The sequence below is a fragment of the Phoxinus phoxinus genome (genome assembly GCF_949152265.1).
Source record: "Phoxinus phoxinus genome assembly, chromosome: 23".
NCBI lineage: Eukaryota > Metazoa > Chordata > Actinopteri > Cypriniformes > Leuciscidae > Phoxinus > Phoxinus phoxinus.
This window is the reverse complement of record NC_136898.1, coordinates 21,615,479-21,632,731: the sequence shown is the minus strand read 5'-3', so window position 1 is coordinate 21,632,731 and position 17,253 is coordinate 21,615,479. Positions and strand designations below refer to the sequence as shown.

Genomic DNA, 17,253 nt, shown 5'->3' with positions numbered 1-17,253 from the left:
AACTACACACCAAACCATGGATGGAGCCTCAATGTGTCACGTGATTTCTGTTCAAAGTCAAATAAGTTACAAAAGATAGGTCAGATATAGAAAGAAATAGTTTACCCTAAAAATAGCATTCTGTAATTGTTTATATTTTTACGTAGAACACAAAAGTAGAACTTTTGAAGAATGTTAATGCTGCACTTTGACATAATGGTTCGCAGTGACCACTAACAAATAATAATAATAAAAAATCAGAAAAGTAGTTCATTTGACACAATATTGCAAGTCTTCTGAAGCAATTCTTGAACTATTGTTATATGTAATTTTGTTCGAAACCCATTAAAAAAACTTTTCAATGATCTCGTCAATGTCTCAAAACTGTGTTCAAACGTTATAAAATACTAAAGTCTGCAAGATTACAGAACTCAGAGTTTTCAATATGAACTCAAATATTTACAAATCTTTTTATATATCTATAAGGTATGACATAAGGTGACATAAGGTATGTCAACAAATGTTCAAATCGTTGCTGTTTTTATTTTAACAAATCTTTTTTAGACATTGTTGAGATACCATTACTGTGAACTCTTGTATGTCTCTTGAGCAACATTTGAGCAATAACATTTTTCTCCAGGACCCTAAACCTTTCTGTTGAAACTTGTGATAAATGCAAAAAAACAATTTATAAATTTCATAATTTCATGGTGACTGACAACCGTAAAAACTGTCTGTATTGCAATTGCTCATAATTCATCTCACACTCAAACAATTACCTTGCATCACATTGCACAGCTAAAAAAAAGAAAAAAAGATGTAGAAAGTAACCAATGTTAAAAAGGTTTCAACACAGCTGGGATTGGTGCTCAAACTGTAAACTGTTGCTACCTATTATGGTACTTTTCTAAACGACTGAATGTTTTCACTTGGTGGACGAATGTGGTGAGGAAAACTCATCAATGACCATTGAAGGAGGGATTTATGACCATTTTTTTACTTGCGTCAACACCCTAGTAACTGCATAGCAACACCCTGGCAACCACCCACAACACCGTAGCATTGTGACATCACTTGCAAGAATGACTCAGCAAATGTTTATATTTAGTTTGAAATCTTATAACCATAAATCTGCCTGAAGTCACCTCTAAAATATCTAAATGTATATCAAGTCATGAAGCTATACTATACAGAAAGCTATAATCAGTAATAATATAATGATAGCGAAGAGCAGGATACAACTGCATGCACAATGCATCATGTAATGTAATATTCCCCCAATTTGGCTGAGGACAGAAGGCCGTTTCTTCGCTCATGCCCCTCCACACCCACATTACGCCGCACGAAGTGGAACGGAAGCAGCGTTTGATTAGCCTCTGTAATCAGGGTCTGTCCAGACACAATAATGACATTATTACAGTATTACAGATTCTTATCGAACAAAGCCCACAGGTCATGTCCTCAAAAAGACAATCTGGACTGTACTCACAGCTACACAGATGAAGCACACTAACCCGATTTCTTAAAAGAGCTGAAGAATAAAAGAGCTTTGATGGAACGAGAATAAGAAAACTAGAAAATTTTAACAAATATTTCAGAAAGTTGAACTTTCAGAAAATTTTGGTTGTCCACCTCAAGAGGTCAAACTAAAATATTGTATGATCTATTATATAATAAATATACAGACATTTGGAGATAGTGTCACTTTTAGCAATACACATTTTCCCCAGCTCTAATAGAGCTATATGAAATTTGTCAGAATATGCAATGGGGTTAAAGGTAAAATATTGCCGATTTAGGGTACAGTAAACTATCCCTTAAGTTAGTTTTGTTTATGGTAAAACACTGCAAAAATACTTCAGTAAAAACCTGTTCATTGGTTAACGGTAAGTTCCTTTACTGTATACGGTGAAAAACTGTAATAAATCTAATGAGGCATTTCATGTAATTTGACAGTACTGTAATTTTACTGTAATTGACATAATGTGCAAGCTACAAGGTTGTTTTGTGGTAGTGTGAAAGAAAACGTAATCTTATCATTTACAGTGAAAATCTGTAAACTGACATTCCTAGAATTGATTTAACACCTGACATTTTTTCATTAAAATAACTCTTTAGTTTTTTTTTCTTATCAGTTACATACATTATAGCCAGGGTTTAATGTTACATCTTATGTTTTTATGCATTATGTGCACCTTCTACATATTAGTATTTACCTCAGCTTGTGGAAAAGCTGAGGTTTCTTTCTCTTTTACGGTGCACTTTTCTTAAATGTTCCATTTCTTAAGGGAATCAACACATGGGGAAACTATTTTAGCTAAACATTTTAGAAATTAATATTTTGATTCATTAGTATTGTTTCTACAATGTATTGAATATCTAAAACTGTATATGTCAGATTATTTGAACACTCAGTTCTAACTTTGTTTTGCAGCCAAACAACTGTGCTAGACTCCACGACTATCCTCCTGGCAGGGATCGCTGGATATTTCAGACGAGCAAGGCACATTAAGACCGGAGAATTACAGTCCTTCTTTGGAGTTTGTGAGGCTTTTGGACTGCACTTTATATTGAAATATTTATATTTATATCACTCTTGTTTTATATGGCACCAACCATTCACACTTCCTTCCCCACATAGTGTAAAGCAAAGTACTTAATGCCAAATGAAGGGAAAAATGCCAAATGAAGGGCGTTATAGAAAATGGTTCTTTCAGTGGCATTTAAAAATTCCACACGAGAGTAATGATTTCTTAAAATTATGTAATCATGTTCACTCTACTTGGGTGGCATGCAAGTAATTCATAAATTATGGGTTAAATACTAAACTCTGAAAGCATGGCTGTGATTCAAAATGCTACACCACAAATTAGATGTGGTAATACTGTGGTATTCTTTGGAGTGTATACCTCAGAATACCACGTAAATACAATTATTTACATGTCAGGATGATGTTACTATACCATCCTTCTAAAGTCATTTTTTTCAAGAGCTACTGCAGATAAGAATCGTTTCCGCAATGTAATGAGCGTCAGATTTACATCTCTTTCTCACCTCACCATGAATTAATCTTATAGCAATATACAATAAGTGATGTTAGCTGTTAATTTCAAAAGCCTTATCTTTTGTGCCTTTTTAGCGAGAAAATTGCATCAAGTTTCTTATCTGGGTGTAGTGGATAATTAGGGAAATACCGAGTGTTAAGCCAAGCATGGGAGAAGCAGGAGTCGGGGTGGGAAGGCGGGGGTTACCGGTTTGTTGTGGCTGTGTGGGTTCCTGGCATGCGGATTTGTGACTGTAGTGAAAAATCACATTGCCAGGGATTACCACACTGCCATGGCCTTACCAGCCGTTCATGAGGAAATGGACAAAAATGGAGGAAATTTGAAAAAAGCGCACCTGAGAAAGGGAAACTTCCTTAAGGTGTTCATACTCGAAAAGCCGAACACCTGCATTGTGACGTCTTCTGAGCGGGTGCAGAGCTTAGCTGATTGGTGAACGTGCACGCTTGGTTTTGTTGTTCACAGTGGCTAAGTTCTTCACCTGAAAAGAAACTAAGAAAGTGCTGTTTTTTTGTCTTTTGGAAAGACTATGCTACTGTATGTATATGTGCTAACATACTGGTAATATATCAACCTTGTGAAAAAGAAGTACACTTTAGCATACTTATAAAAAGAGTACGTATTATGGCGATAATATACTTTAAAATAATAGACTTAAGTCTGAACTGAATGTAGTTTTTGGACACTTAACGGCATTGGAATTAAATGAATATGTGTTATGGTTTACATTTATATTGTGTTTAGCTGGACTTTAGAGTGCTTTCTAACCCACTTAAGTAAGACTTAGGTACATTTGGGCCTGCTTTCACAGTCAGGGCTTTGATTAAGCCAGGATTAGGCCTTAGTTCAATTGGGACATTTAAGTAGCTTTTATAAAAGTGCCTTAGAAAAAAACATTACTAGTGTGCATCTTGAGACAAAACAAAGGCACTGACATATTTTAAGATTTTAAGTTACTTTCAGTTAAAACAGCTCAAACTGTTTCAGATTTACTTAAGCCGTGTCTGTGAAACCGGGGGGTTTGACTACATTAAGTACATTAAAACTTGTATGTCATGTTATTACACATTTGTAATCATGAGGTTGCAATTCAGTACATTTAAAATAAATTAACTTTTAATGTAATATCAAATAACAAACTACAGTTAATCAAGAACTTAACATGTGCCTTAGTGTGTTAGTCAACACATCAAAATGAGTGTACTTCAAAACACAACTTATTTAATATTTAAATAATTTAAAGTATAACATCATGATTTAAAAATCTATATTTCAAAGTAAAAGTGTTAATTTGACTTTATTACAAAGTGAATTTAAATGTGTTACGAAACAGACAAGTGTAAAAGATTTTTGAAAATATACTTCAAGATTTGAATATTCAATATTCAATTAAGTGCACCTCTTTCTCTCAAGGGTAGTGTTCTAATTATGGTTTAATTAAAGGAATATTTTACCCAAAAATTAAAATCCTGTCATAACTTACTCACTCAAACAACAGATTTCAAACAACACAAGGTTGGGTAAACTGCTGACAGAATTTTCTCAGGCCATATTTCTAAATGTTAACGAGGAAGGTATTAGCATCAGCCAAACATAATGAATAACAAACATATCGAAATTGAAGATGATAGATGTTCAGTGTCATAATCAAACACACATGGGCAATATTAAATCAGAACACTGCTCCCTTGAGACTGTTGGTTGAAGCTTTCATTGTGAATGCAAATGTCTCATTCAAAGCAGATGGCCATTATGTTAAAGGTGAAGTGTGTAATTTCTGTGCTAATAGTGTCACCAAACAGAACTGCAAAAATAGGCCTAAAACTGTTTTCAGACAGGTTTCCCAAACTCTGCTAATGGTCACTCAAACAGAAAGCCCCGCCCCACTAACCCCATTGGTTGAGCTATTGCTGTTGCCGGGCGGGTAACAAACAAACAAACAAAGCAATGTTTTGCTGCAGTATTTACAGTTTTTGAGGTAATCAACCTACAAATTGTTGTTATTTCTGAAGGTTAGGCTGGAATAAGAGTTATTTAACATCGTACTTCAACTTTAACTAAAGATGCAAATGAACATAATTTAAAGTGTAATAATAAAATATAATAAGGCATTATCAAGAAATCACAATCCTGAAAAGGTAAGAGTTGGCTTTCTAACTTGGTCATGTCTTTTCGCACCTGTGGTTTTAAAAATGTCAAATGATAATCTGTGTAGAGTTGTGTGTCTCGTCAGGACCTGAGCTCCGGTGCCTTCTGAGCTGATATCAGTTGTAGTAAAACACTGGCTCAGTTCAGCAGGAACAGGAGTGTGGCCCAAATAACCATCTACAGCTTTCAAAGGCCTTTTGCAGAACCTACAAACAGAAAGAAGTCTGTGTTTGATGTGTGCTTATCTCTAAATGAATGTCCTGAAATGCCTTGACCTTAAATGAACCAGGAGTTCTGGTTTCCCAGGCACAGATTGAGCAAAGTCCCACAATAAAAATAATTTCCAGAGAGAAGGATCAGAGTTCAGGTGACTTGACTTGGTCTGAATGACTTGAGAACTGTTTGAAAATAAACCATTTACTTGTATGACTTGGTCGTATGACTTGGATTTACTTTTATTATTTTTTCACCTAATGGACACAAAAAGGAGTATTAGTCAAATTAATTGCAACTCCATTTAAAAAGTACAACAGTAAAATAGACAAACATTTGGACTATGTTTATACAAAATAGGGTCTTAATAATCTCAGAGTTTACACTGTAGTTCTTAAAACATGCATTGGAAAATTTTTTGTTTTTGACATATGAGAAAAAAGCCCACTACATTATTTAAAAAAATTAAATAATAACGGCCATATCATGAGGAACAACTGCCACCACACAGACAGCCTTGCCTGTTGAGCTTCACCAATGCACTGCATGTGCAGTGTGTATCAGTGTAACGCCCCCTAGTGTTGAACCTGCAGACTAAATTCACATCCAACTCTGTATACTGTATCTAGCTTGATATATTTAATTCGTGAGCAAGCAGAAAGTAAGCATACATACAAAAATATTGTATGTGGGATCTAACTCAGTAAACTGAGAGACTTGGTGGCAGAGTTTTAATTACAAACGCACAGGGTATTTCTAGACTGACTCATGCAACAATGTCGTTGCATCTTAAAAATAATTATGTAGAGATTGATCAAATATAGTTGTACTTTATATGAAAATTGTGTTCTAAATGTTTTAATACAAGTTAATTGGCTTAGTCAGATTGTTATCCTAATTCTATTTGGAATTTTATCGCCTCCCATATTCTTTCAAACCTTGGATATATATATATATATATATGTAGTTGATAAAATACCAGTAAATCAAAATTTCTTTGCCAGGCCTTTTATCATTGTCCTTGATTTCCAAACACAACTTTTTACCTCATATGTATTATAATGAACAATAAGGACATATTATAAACACATTGGTTTGATAATGGCATCATATTGGTGGATCGGTTATTTATTTTAAATGGTTTTCTTTTTAATTATAGTATAGGTTTTTGCACATTATAAGGTTCCTGTGACACCAGGGGCCTATGTAAAAAATATTGTTGTTTGTTAAGTCTGTATGTTGTTGTTTAGACATCAAATAAGACATAATATTCAACAATAGTCCCCCCTACTATAATAAGTTGTTATGTAATATTTGTTTTCTTAACTCAACAGATCTATAAGAGCTTATTTTCAAAGAAACATTGTCTTTCTTTGCCTTATATTTACTCTTATTGCAATCGTTTAGACAATATTTAGATTATACCTAATCAATATTTAATATACAAACAAAGTATCATTCACCCAGCGAAACATTACTTTGTAAAATTTACATTTAAAAATTTTAAGACAGTTGCACTGAAACGGTTTTCATTTTTTTTTGGCACTACCCATTCGTAAGACCTTTTGGGCAAAATCTTTGTGATTTTATTACAAAGAATATTGATGGTCAACTTGTGTTATTTGTTATGGAAACATTTGTTATTTGGTCTTTTGGAGAACAGTAGAGACGAGCACAGTCAGGTGTATATACGATTACATTTTATTATTTTAATGGCAAAATGTAATGTTCACAAATTAAAGTTTTCTGTTAATAAAAAAATTAAGTGTCCAACATTTTGTTTACTTGTGTATTTATTTATTTATTTTATTTCTATTATTTATTTACTTATTTATTTATTTGGTGCTGTGTATAAACCGTTGGACTGTTTAGTCATGTCATTAAAGGGTTAGTTCAAAAAATAAAATTAAATCAACATTTACTCACCCTGCTGTTGTTCTAATGCCGTATGCCCATCTCACTTTTTCGGACCACAAATGGAGCTCATCCATATAATGGCATGAATAAGCAACCAGCATCAAGCTTTTTTTTAAAAGACAAAAATATCACATAATGATATGCAACACATGGAGAATATTCCAAGTGTTCTGTGGGTATATGAAAGGGTTTGGTAAAAAACAAACTGAAATTGTGTGTATTATTTAATGAAAATCCTCACCTTGGCTGTTGATTATATCGGTTGTGCTCATCGCAACAAGAAGATGATACGGTTCACTCGCATTGCGTCAGTCTCTGACGTGTATGGGGAAAACGTCTAGCCTAGCCTAGCACAGAGGTCAACCACTTGGGCATACTTACGAGTGTTATGCCTGGCATCAGACGTCCCTGGCTCCCTGCCACGTCTGGCTGCCATAGGGTGCTGGAGGAACTCCAACAGCAAGGGAGCTCACTTGAAAAGCAAGATAAGTGCACGTATCTAGTCCTTAGGAGGGGAATGGCGCGGCAAGCGAGACACAGAGCGGGGTCCTCCAGTAGCCCACTACTGGCTACTGGTGGCAAGTACATGGGAGGACACTGGCTCTACACGAAGATTATAAAAATCTGGCAACTGTGTTAGGTGTCGCCTAGCCCACAACTCTACAGGGACCGGTTGCACCAGCTGTGCGTAAGTTACAACTTAGCCTAGTTTTGACGTAAATGGGCACTAAGATACAATTTACGCACTACTAAATATGTTTGCGTTGCACCATTAAACTTAGTTGAAACGTAACTCTATGTATAAACTAAATATTTACGGAAGCCTCCCATCTTTACAGAGAGCTTACGACCTTCTAGCTACGTTCTGCCTTACTAACAAAGGGTGTAACGGAATAAAGTACAGGGTTAGTTACAAACTAGCTACTAAGCCTCTAGTGTGGACTTTACGTTCCAGGTACCCAGGTGTCTGCCAGCTAGGCGCTGTGCGCCAACGCCCTGGAGGAAGCAACACTCTGCTCCCAACACTCTTGGCTCCACCCAAGGGGCCAACCTCTGTTTAGAGACAGCCTTTCCCTTATAGCGACCTCAGATGCTTCTGACTCCAGAGGAGGAGATGGCGGGCAAGCTGCGACATGTGACGAGAGCGTAGACCTCTTTGATTATTGATGTATGCAGTGGCCGCAGTGCTGTCTGTATGGACCAGTATGTGATTGCCTTGTAGCAGCGATATAAAGCAGCTCAGCACAAGCCGTACTGCTAGCAACTTGAGGCAGTTTATGTGCCGGGGTCCAATCAGTCGGGGTCCCGTCCAAACGCCTGAGGCTGCATGTGGCACCCCAGCCGGTGGTGGAGGCATCTGTTGAGACAACAACATGCCTGGACACTTGTTCTAGGGGAACTCCTGTCTGTAGAAATGCAAAGTCTGACCACGGGCTGAAGGTTTGGCTACAGGCCCGGTTGATTGTCACCCACTGTGTGCCGTTTGCAACACCCATCTCGGGACTCGGATGTGAAGCCAGTGCTGAAGCGGCCTCATATGAAGCAATCCGAGCAGCATTACTGTGGCTGCGGATGCCATATGCTCCAGGAGCCTATGAAAAAGTTTCAGTGGGCCTGCCGTCCTGCCAGTTGAGCCAGTTCAGGAAATTCAACACCAACCCAGCACATTCCTTCGTAAGGCGTGCTGTCAGATTCAGTACGGAGTACGACTCCATACCGAGAAAATAGATCCTCTGCACATGGGAGATTTTGCTTTTTTTCCCAGTTGACCCGAAGCCCCAGATGGCTGAGGTGCTGGAGCACCAGGTCCCTGTGTTCGCACAACTGCTCTCGCGAGTGGGCCAGTATGAGCCAGTCATCGAGATAGTTGAGGATGCGAACTATCGTGTTCCCTCATCGGAACAAGGGCCACCTCCATGACCTTCGTAAAAACGTGAGGCAACAGGGACAGCCAGAGGGGGAAGACTTTGTACTGATATGCACGACCCTCGAAACGCAAAGTGTAGGAAGGGAGAATCCAGAAATGAAAGTATGCTTCCTTCAGGATAATCGCTGAAAACCAATCTCAAGGACGGATGCATTTGAAAATGTGTCTCTGCTTGGGTACAATAAGGTAGGGACTGTAGAACCCTGACTTCATATCGGCTGGAGGGACCGGCACTATCGCGTCCTTCGCTAGTAGGACTGCGATTTCTGCCTGTAGGAAAGGAGCATCCTTGTCCAGCACAGAGGTGAACTGAATGCCCCTGAACTTTGGGGGAGCCAGGTGAACTGAATTGTATAGCCGAGTCTGATAGTCCGAATGAGCAAGTGGAACGAGCTGGGGAGCGCTAGCCAGGCCCCCAGAGACTGTACAAGCGGGGTCAAAGGGACCACAGACGTAACTGTAGTGGGGCAGCGAGGTAGAGCACAGGGACCCGACCCGGAAGGCATCATGTCCCAGAGTGGGGTCTGAGCGTGCGGTACAACAGTTACCTGGCTCCAAGTTTGGGCGGGGGTGCATGAGAAGACATCGCGTCCTTGAACCGCACACCGCTGGGCCAGTGGAGCAGATGTCCAGGGTGGAGCAGATGAGCCTGGAGACCACCAAGGCGTAGCAGCTGGGGCAGAAGACCTCCACGGTGGAACTGGAGACCACCATGGCAGACAAGTCTGAGCTAGAGACCACAATGGCAGACAAGGAGCTCACCAAAGTGGAGCAGGGGAAACTGGAATAGAGAGCGCAGAGAGTTTAGCAATAGCCTCTTTGGCCTACACTGGACAGGCGAGGTGTTCATAGACTGCCTCAATGACCATATTAGGGCAGACAGTAAGTTCGAAGGCTGCTTCCTTGGTCGTAACAGGGCAGACAGAAGGTTCAAGGGTGACCTTATGGTTGTATCAAGGCCGTCAGAGAGTTCAGGGATGACCTCTGTGGTCATGTCTGAGCAGGTAATGAGTTTAAAAACAGTCTCCTTGGCCATAACAGGGCAGATAGAGGGTACAGAGCCTCCATGGCCATGACGGGATAGGCAACGAGTCCACCATCACAGATAGCACAATCGATGATGGAAGTTGCTCTGAGACCACCGGACTTGGGACCACTGAACTGTGATTACCGGATTGGGGATGCTGGCCGCTCGCACTGGCATCAGTTGTGGGTCCCCCACACTGGGAATCAGCCTCCAACGCCCAGGGGCATTCTTTGTAGACATCTGGAGACTCTCGCGTGGCAGCCATGATGGCTGATTCGGGTTTGGACAGGAGTGAACCAAGCTCCATTACCGTTGGAGCTGATGAAGAGTAGCCTGTCTGTCAGTGCGATTTCATCAAAAGGTACCTGTTATGAAAACTCCCAAAATGGCTGAACGTATTCCTCATTCGACTTTTTCATTGCCAATGATGTAGTAATCGTTACGAATCACTGCTCCAAGACTTGATGGGCTATCCAAGTCCAGCCTTTATTTAGGACAATACATAAGAGTAGTCAAAAACATGTAAATGGTCAAATATTATCCAAAATAGGGCAAAATCCAAGAAAACAGACCAAGAACACGAACACTGGAACAGGGAACTAGAATATAGGCACTCAGAAATGCAGCAGTAACATTCACAAAGAACTATGCAAAGAAAGCAATGGAGAACACAGCTTAAAAAGGCAAACTCAGACAAGCAAATGATCAACAGGTGGGAGAAATTAAACTCTAGTGAGTACGGGGAATGGATTATGGGTAATATACACTGAAATAAATTATAAACGCAACACTTTTGTTTTTGCCCCCATTTTTCATGAGCTGAACTCAAAGATCTAAAGGGCGTCCATGAAGAAACCGGGATTCATCCATGAAGAGAACACCTCTCCAAAGTGGCAGACGCCTTCGTATGTGAGCATTTGCCCACTCAAGTCGGTTACAATGACGAACTGCAGTCAGGTCGAGACCCCGATGAGGAGGACGAGCATGCAGATGAGCTTCCCTGAGACGGTTTCTGACAGTTTGTGCAGGTTATGTAATTCTCTGGTTATGCAAACCGATTGTTGCAGCAGCTGTCCGGGTGGCTGGTCTCAGACGATCTTGGAGGTGAAGATGCTGGATGTGGAGGTCCTGGGCTGGTTACACGTGGTCTGCGGTTGTGAGGACGGTTGGATGTACTGCCAAATTCTATGAAACGCCTTTGGAGACGGCTTATGGTAGAGAAATGAACATTCAATTCACGGGCAACAGCTCCGATGGACATTCCTGCATGCCAAGTGCACGCTCCCTCAAAACTTGTGACCTCTGTGGCATTGCGCTGTGCGATAAAACTGCACATTTTAGAGTGGCCTTTTATTGTGGCCAGCCTAAGGCACACCTGTGCAATAATCATGCTGTCTCATCAGCATCTTGATATGCCACATGTGAGGTGGATGGATTATCTCGGCAAAGGAGAGGTGCTCACTAACACAGATTTAGACAGATTTGTGAGCAAAATTGAAGAGAAATAGGCCTTTTGTGTACATAGAAAAATTCTTAGATCTTTGAGTTCTCCTCATGAAAAATGGGGGCAAAAACAAAAGTGTTGCGTTTATAATTTTGTTCAGTATAGTTCATCATGGGAGAGAAAAGGAGTCAGAAGGAGTGCCCTCTGGTGGAGACCATGGGCAGTCCAGCTGGAGGATCTTACACTATCTAGATGTTTATATGGTTGTCAATGAATGGGACGCTAAATATAGTTTTGACTTTAACAAGATTTTCTCAATAAAAAGGCAAGATAAACCTGGTGTCCTCCATGATTCCTTTTCTTTCTGACAACACATCACTTGAATGTCACAAGTTCATAATCATGACTTCAGAAGTGGGAAGTAGAACATTTCTGATAGCACATGAAGGCAGATATTTATTTTGATTTATTTATCATGAAGGCAGATATTTATTTTGATTTATTTATCATGAAGGCAGATATTTATTTTGATTTATTTATCATGAAGGCAGATATTTATTTTGATTTATTTATCATGAAGGCAGATATTTATTTTGATTCATTTATCATGAAGGCAGATATTTATTTTGATTTATTTATCATGAAGGCAGATATTTATTTTGATTCATTTATCATGAAGGCAGATATTTATTTTGATTTATTTATCATGAAGGCAGATCATTTATTTAAGATCCAAGACAGGACAATCAAGCCCACAGTGCCAGGTGTTACATAATTGGCAGCGGGTGCAACACACTTCTCAAACTCTTACTGTACACCCTTTTATATGTACGTGTGAACTACAATGCCATCTCCTGAGAAGTACACATAAACACAACAGATACTCATGTGTCATTTTACACCTGCTGGGGAAAGACATTTGGAGTCCTCAGATTGAAGAAATCACTCGAAATTGGGGGCACATCATACTTAAATTCATTTTTAACAAACCACACACAAACATCTACTAATGGCTTGTTAATGCATTACTGTGTCATGATTTTACTTGAGGGGGTATATCATACTTAATTCATTATTAGCTAACCATACACCATACAACATAACTACAGCCAAAGTGTAAAAACACCAACTAACATCAACTAATGGCTTGTTAATGCATTACTGTGTCATGACTTTATATCACTGTTAACTACTTACCAAATTCAGCTCATGATTTAACATAAACTTACTATCAAATACACATCCTACTAGTACTTAACTAGAATTCAGTGTAGTAAAGTTATGTTGTGTGTCTGGATGTAGCGGTCCCCTGACCTTAGTACATGTTTCCTGTTTTTTGGGGGGGGGAAACGATTCCTCGGAAACTGTTGTAAGTCACAGTAGATTGAGTTTGATGGGAAAGAGAATATCACAAAACAGATTAAAACCTTTTAAGAAAAAATATTAGTGGATTTAGGATTTTCTATGATTAATGTGGAGGATCAGTGAAAATAATGACAAACTAAAACTGTGCCATTCAGTAATGTTTATGACGAAGCTGCAGATGTCAATAGTTTAAATTGACAATAATTTGTTTACATTTATGTTAAAGTGAAAATATTACTTATTCCTTCTTACTGAGCCTGATTGATTTAGTTTACCCCTAAATGTTAATTAATGCATTAACTCTCAGACATGTACTAACATAGTTAAGTCTGCTGTTATTCATGCATGAATCATTATGACTCCTGTCGTAATTAAGGATCGCTCTTCATTGCCTCATGATTAGTTCATATCTCCACTAATCATGTTCATGTTAAAGTAATGATTAATTCAGGCATTTGTACATGATTATTGTAAAGTGTTACCGTTATATGCCTATAGCACATGACAGACTCAAATATGTTTACATTTATAATGGGAGTGTTTGTGGAGTCTTCCACCTATGTGTGGTAACAGATCAGACCAGTTATATTTGTGAATATGTTATCCTAAATGTTATCCCAAAAGTAAAAGTACATTTATATACATTTTTAAGCAGAGTTCAAAACTATTTCAGAAAATGAAATAAACTAAAACTATGTAATAATCATATAATGATGCAAAATAATATGAACAGAAGATTCATATAAAACTACCAATCATCACATGTATTCTCACAGCACAAAGTCCAAAAGAGTTCAGCAGTGGATCTGATGAGGGTTTTCAAGATTCCTGATCAGTGTTTCAATGGTGTGTGTTTGGAGATGTGTTGTTGACTCCACAGTTTCAGTCTTTAACATCATCCTCCCAGGTGCTTCCGAGTCTGACAGATGATTCATGGGCTTACACACTTCTGAATCCTGTATTTTGTAAGAGCAGGATCTGAATTTCTGTAAAAACTGTCCGGTGAATTCCCATGTGAGGTAAGGAAGGCTGGAATCCACAAATCTCAAAATGTTCTGTGGCGATGTCACTTTGAAGGCATTGCAAGTATTTTAGAATCGCTGTAAAGCGTGTTTATCAGCAAGTGACATTTTCCAGGAAGTTCCATGTCCCGTGAGTAGATGACGTCACTGCTGACACGTTCTCTCATTATTTACTGTGTTGTAGTTTTCTAAGGCAAAAACAGAGTTTAACACAAACATTCATGGGAACTTGTGATTCCATCACAGTGGTCTGTATCATTAAAGAAAGACATACTCTACTCTGAATCTGTTCATTCATTCTAGTTCGTGTCAGTTTTTTCTGAACACTAAATATCTTCTCACCTTATCATGGATCTCTTCAGATTTATCAGTTTGACACCGCTCTGGACCACCAGAATCATGAGAAACTGGAACAGTGGAATAGTTTGTGTTATAACAGATATTTTTGATAATTTTATGCTAAGTCACATTTTTAACATCAGATATAGTGAAGAACAAAGTATCTGCTTCGGTACATGATGATCATGAAAATAAGTAGGGAAGAATTAGCTGTCTCTGTCATATTTTGCAACACTAACTTATATAAAAGAAAAAAATTATTCGAGAAGAAAAAATGGTAACACTTTACAATACCGGTGCACTAATAAGCATTAATGCATGCTTAAAGGAGGACTCCGGTCAATTTTAACATTGAGCTCATTTTTTTATAAATTTGGAGTGCTGTCAATACAGAGAACAACGACAAAAATCGGTGTTGCCTACACCGTGTTATCCTCTTTTTAAAACTTGCACCCTGTTGACTTGAATGGGGAAAGTTTTAAACCTGCTTTTATCCTCTTAACATCCTTGATATGTCATACAAGTGCCCAGCCATGTTGAGTGATTCCTTCAGAGTGAACACGAGTGAATCTGACTGCAGTAGATGTGAAAGATATGAATAAAAATGATGTTATTTCAGCCAGCGCAAATACCTGCATTTACTTCCTGTTTTCGGTCGAAGTCCAAAGTAGTCAATTGTCGAGTTCACGCGCATAGGTTTAGTTACCTATGATCACGCGCGTGAACTAGACAATGACACATCAAGGATGTTAAGAGGCTAAAAGCAGGTTTAAAACTTGCCCCATTGAAGTCAACAGGGTGCAAATTTAAAAAATAGGATAACACAGTGTAGGCAACACCGATTTTTGTCGTTGTTCTCTGTATTGACAGCACTCCAAATTTATTAAAAATTGAGCTCAATGTTAAAATTGACCGGAGTTCTTTAACTAATGCACAGATAATCATGTGTTAATGTATGACTCATGAAGAATTAAACCATTCATTAATGATTACTGCATCGGCAACAAATAAAGGTTCTAAATAATTAATAGATTAAGTAATAAATGAATTGTTATTAATTAAATGTGTCATAATGTATTAATTCCTTAATAACATATTTTATTAACTAATAGTGTACATTAATGTGTTAATTACCACAATGGGTTGAGCCATGTAATTCAACTTCGAATTGTCTACTTTTAATTATTCATTAACTAATGATTTGCAAATGTATCATTATGTCATGACTTTACTTGTTGAGGCACATGACTATGAACTAACTGTTAAGTAATATGTCATTTTGGTTCTGACATCCACACTAAGCCATGGATTTCAATTTCCAACCATCTACAACCAAGATTTCGATGAACTGCCGCATCCAGTACCTTGTTGTTCATGCACAGGAGTGTGTCCGGTTAAGCTTGAGGTCGTGGTACACTGAGAACATGCGGTCGAGCATTGCTATTTTATAACACTGTGTCGAGACTGGACAAAGACAATAGAACGTCCATTATAGTCAGTGATGCTACACTGGATGTGGCCCGACGCTACACAACAAAACCCCGACAGTAAACTGATGCCACACTCTATTCCTGGCGTACTCCGAGCTCTTGCGCTAGTTCTGTTATGAAGGACTTGCAATGGTCTGTCATGTCCAGTGTAGCCAGCTGGTCTCGTCCAGTTTAAACACAGTGTAACCGCGGTCAGGAGTTCAGATTCTGGTTCACCCATCCGTAAAACACGCTCTCTGACATTACATTCACTGCATGTGGAACTCTCAAAACCCATAAATGGCATATTACTTAAATATGAGTTAAAATTCATGTGCCTCAACAAGTACAGTAGAGTCATAACATAATGATACATTTGCAAATCATTAGTTAATGATTAATTAAAGCAGACAACTGGAAGTTGAAGTACATTGCTTTGACCAATTGTGGTAATTAATGTATTAATTTACACTATTAGTTAATAAAATATGTTATTAAGAAATTAACACATTATGACACATTTAATTAATCATAATTCATATATTACTTAATCTATTAACCATATAGAATCTTTATTTGTTGCCGATGCAGTAATCATTAATGAATGGTTTAGTTCTTCATGAGTCATACATTAACACATGATTATCTTAGTTAAGCATGAGTTATTAGTGCACCCGTATTGTAAAGTGTTACCGAAAAAATACATGTATCATATCAAACTAGAAGCAAATAGCATAATGTAAATTGTTGTATTGTATTACACCTTAATAATATACTTACAATTTGGTCGTTTGTCAATGCTCTCCCGTTTTCCCAGTATGTTAGCCCAGTGCAGCTGTGGTCTGAATCTGCGAGATCGTTCTTCTCTGCTCTCCATTTCTCTCCTTTACTCACGGTTCTTGCTCTTCTGTGAGTTGATGTAGGCTATCTCAAACTTATGACATGAGATTAATAAAATAGTATTTCATATATTTTTCAATTGTTATAGTGTACAGAGAACTTCCTTTTCTGTGTTCATGCGAAACAATTATTGCAGATTACAGATTTATTTCTTACCTTATGATGGACTGTGAGAAGGAAAATGCAACACAGAAATATCTAGCTTTCTGTTGTCTCTGTATGTAAATATTCCTATGATCCAAAATAAGATCTGAGTTCTGAGTGAATAATCATTTTAAGACTATATATATGCTATATATATTCCTAATGGCCAGCCCCCTTTCTACTGCGCAACCCAGAGGCACGTGTTGTTCTCTTTTAAACTGGTCAAACCGGTTGACATGTGGAATGCCACACAATCACAAGACATGATGACCCCAATATGGACAAAAGAAATATGAT

General features: G+C 38.1%; 1 long non-coding RNA gene across 1 annotated transcript; it reads right to left on the bottom strand.

Moving 5' to 3' along the window:
* Window positions 1-12,518: 12,518 nt before the first annotated feature.
* On the bottom strand, window positions 12,519-17,178 carry LOC306992043. The gene is made up of 4 exons (XR_013796208.1): window positions 16,969-17,178; window positions 16,693-16,846; window positions 14,447-14,511; window positions 12,519-14,292 (listed from the first exon to the last, which is right to left on the bottom strand). It is a non-coding gene; the product is annotated as an uncharacterized lncRNA (long non-coding RNA).
* Between the last annotated feature and the right edge of the window lie 75 nt (window positions 17,179-17,253).